Raw genomic sequence first — 3,649 nt, forward strand, 5'->3', positions numbered from 1 at the left:
ACATTACTATGAGGAGCCATCGTTTTCGAATCTAATTTAAAATCAGTTAGCTTACATATATATATATATATATATATATATATATATATATATATATATATATATATATATATATATATAATTTTTTTTTTTATTAATTAATTCATTTATTTTTACTCATTTCATTTAGAAACTAATCAGATTTTTCATCTTTTTCAGTCTTAGTAATTTTTTTTAACTAAGATGATTGAAGCATTACTTTTAATTTCGAAGTGTTACATTTACTTAAATTTGTAATGAGCTTTAAATTAAAATAATATATATATATATTGTCAATTCAGAAAGAATTTCTAAAGCAATCTGATTTTTGTGTGTGGTTGTGTGTAAAGTAAACAGAGTAAGAACTTATTCACATTATTTTCAAATATTTGACTAAAATTTTGAGGATGCATCAGGATTGTATTATCTGAATTAAAAAATAGCAAATTTAAAAATTATTTTAGCTACTACTGGGGGGGGGGGTAGAATTTGACTGGATTCATTGTTTTTCTTTATATAAGTCAACAATGAACAGGGATAGCACAATTGCTTGTAGCTATATTGACACCAAATAATGAGGTCTGATATTCTAAAATTGTTTTACTGTTTTCTTTGTTTAATGAAATTATTTTAGTAAGTTTAGTTTACTATTATTAAAATTAGTAAGTTCCGCAATGTCAATTTAAGATATAACACTTCGGAACGATTGGAGGACTTTGTTCGCCAAGGATTCAACAAATGACTGTCGCAACCTCTTATACAGGAAATTGGAAAACTCATCCCCATGACAAAATCAATCCAAGAATATCTAACGATCATACAATTGCAGGTAATACTTTATGTTATAAATTTTACAGATGTAGAGCATGTTATGTTATAAATTTAAGTTGTTAAGCTCAGCAAACATTCTATTTTACCTTACCCATTATCTTAACATTTTTCTATAATTAGATTAAAAAATTAATATTTTTAGTTTCAAGCGCTTAATTTGGAGAAATCTAATAAAATCTCGTTGTTTGAAAAGTTTTTAAATAAGGTGGCTGTCATAAAATAATTTGCAAATGGAAATATATACCAATATGAAAGTTGAGTGAAAAAGAGTTTTTGTGATTTAGTTTTTGAATTTCTAAAATATTACTCGAATGCATGTTACCATTATGCATACCCTCCAACTTATGAGGATTTTGAAAATAATTCTTTCTAGTGGTAGCGAACCAAAGTAGAAATTTTTAAAACAAATGGATCTCTCATAAAACTTTTATCAGAACTTAAGAATCTAGCCATATGTCCTGCACTTTTATAAGTAATAGTGGACAAGTTACGCTAAAATTATTATTTTTTAAATATTAAGACATTAATTTTGCTACCGTCTGAAAAGAAGATTTCTGAAACTACGGAAATTCCGTAGCAGTTGGAGGGTATGCCATTATGTATGCTCATAAAAAAGCTTATTAACTATTTAATGAAGTTATATGTCCACTCTAGAGCCCAAATAATAAGGTAAAATAGTGATTATAAATTGAAATTGAAGCTTTTCTTCAAATCTAAAGTATTTTTAAACTTTGGCTTATTTACTATACTTCAAAAAAAAAAAAAAAATCATGTTTATGGCAGCGCCATCTCGTAGACAGATATTGCAAACATTTAAATATTTGAGTGAAAGAGGTCTGATGGGCTTTTTTCACACTAAGAACTTACCGGGGGAAACGATGATCTCAGATGAAACTACTCATAAGCCATGTAAGAGTCCTGTGACGTTTTTTTCTTTTGTTTTAATATTGAGTTGGTTAGATTGATGTTTTTTTCTTCCCTGGTAATCTAGTAAACAAACTATTGAGTTTGTCTTCGAAAGATAACAAAACAAATCACGAAAAAAAATTTTAATTCTTGATATACGGTAGATACATCCATGTAATAACCAAATCGAAGTTTTAAAACAATTTTGCTTTTCACTTAAAAAAAAACAAACTAACTTAAAATAAAATAATAGACAATAACTTTATCATAAAAAAAGCTTAAATCATAAAAATTTTAAAAACTTAACATAATTATATATAAATTTAAAATTAGCTATATTTAATACGGTAAAGTTTCTTCCTTTGTTTCTTCTATCACGGCTGGGGGCAAAATTTTAAATATCAATCTTAAGAGTTGTTCAAAAATTTAAATTCGTTGAGAGATTTAAAGAATGAAATTTTCAGACTGGTTTATCATTAGGTATTGTTTTATTTTAAACTGGACAATCTGTTTTTCAAATATTCTAAAGGCAACATGAGTGATGTTTGCGTACTTATAGATCTATTCAAGTAAAAAAGTACTTCATTGAACTTTTTTTTATTATCTATCTATTCATTAAGTCAGATAAGCTTAATGATCAACATGAAGGTGGTAGCATATTTGAAGAAAGTCACTAAACTAATATTTCTGATGTTGTCTGAAAACACGAGATTATTTTGTTTACTGTTACGCTTTTAAAATCTGTTTTTATTATGGTAAATTTTGACTATCAGTCATTAGCAATATAACTTTCAAAAATGTGTTTTGAAACTAATAAATACTAATTATGTAAAGTTGTCATTAAATACAACAAAAAAATAGTAAGTCAAATAAATTTTAAATTATTCTTTCAGTTTTATAAATTTGGTCAGTATCGGCATATGCCTTTCCGTTTTGTGAATGATTTCGTAGTGATGATTAACACCAATTTATAGATTATTTAAACTTTTTTTTTTATCTCGTAAGAAGGATATTCAAGTAGTTACACAATAAAAAGTCGAATTTTTAAATGCATTTCTAACATTAATTTTAATTGGTTTCGATGACAATTTAAAATGTTAGTTAGACTTGTTTTGAGCATGGTTCTTTTGTTTTAATTATAATAACTTTATATAATACCATACATAATACCTATACACTAACTTTAATAGCCTACCATTATCATACCAAAATTACAATAAAAATTATTGTTTACATTTTTTCTGGAATAATTTTTAAATAGACATATTGTAGTTTAAGGTTGGATTGGGTTCTCTTAATATTCAATAGGTATTTATTAATATTTTAAAGTGTAAATGATAATTTCTCTTATTTCTTTCGCTGTTTATCTTATATAGAAAACATTAAACACTGAAATTGATTTATAGGTGTTGTCCGAAGTAAATTCCCTGACGTCGCACAAGCATCAGTAGGAGATGCTGTTGAAAAGGTGGCTGAGATATGCTGGAGACAAAGATGGTCGTAGAAAGAAAGGAAGAAAAATTCTGAAGAATATTTCTGAAGCTGGAATGATATAAATTTTATAATTCTACTATATTATTACTACTATTTCTAATACTATTGATGAAATAAATTTCTGAAAACATTTGTCAGCAAAAGCTTTTATATATTGTTAAAAAAAAATTCCTGAAACATTTATTTGCTTATTTCCTTGTTAACTGATAATTATAAACACTAACATTAAATAAATATACATGCAAAAAGATATTAACCAGATAATTACACTGAAAATAATGTAAATTTTCCATTAACATGTAATCACCACCTAAAATTAAAAATTATTTGAGAAGAAACACAACCTAAAATAAAACTGTTTATTATAATTTTAATTTTTTAGAATTCATATTAATCATTA

The 3,649-nt window shown here is 25.5% G+C and overlaps 1 long non-coding RNA gene across 1 annotated transcript; it reads left to right on the forward strand.

Annotated features, from left to right (window-relative positions):
* Nucleotides 1–549: 549 nt before the first annotated feature.
* On the forward strand, nt 550–3,381 carry LOC147815855 (uncharacterized). The gene is made up of 2 exons (XR_015430882.1): nt 550–847; nt 3,162–3,381. It is a non-coding gene; the product is annotated as an uncharacterized LOC147815855 (long non-coding RNA).
* Nucleotides 3,382–3,649: the final 268 nt, after the last annotated feature.

The sequence above is a fragment of the Parasteatoda tepidariorum genome, chromosome 2 (assembly GCF_982258835.1).
Source record: "Parasteatoda tepidariorum strain Cologne lab strain chromosome 2, Ptep-v5.0, whole genome shotgun sequence".
NCBI classification, from domain to species: domain Eukaryota; kingdom Metazoa; phylum Arthropoda; class Arachnida; order Araneae; family Theridiidae; genus Parasteatoda; species Parasteatoda tepidariorum.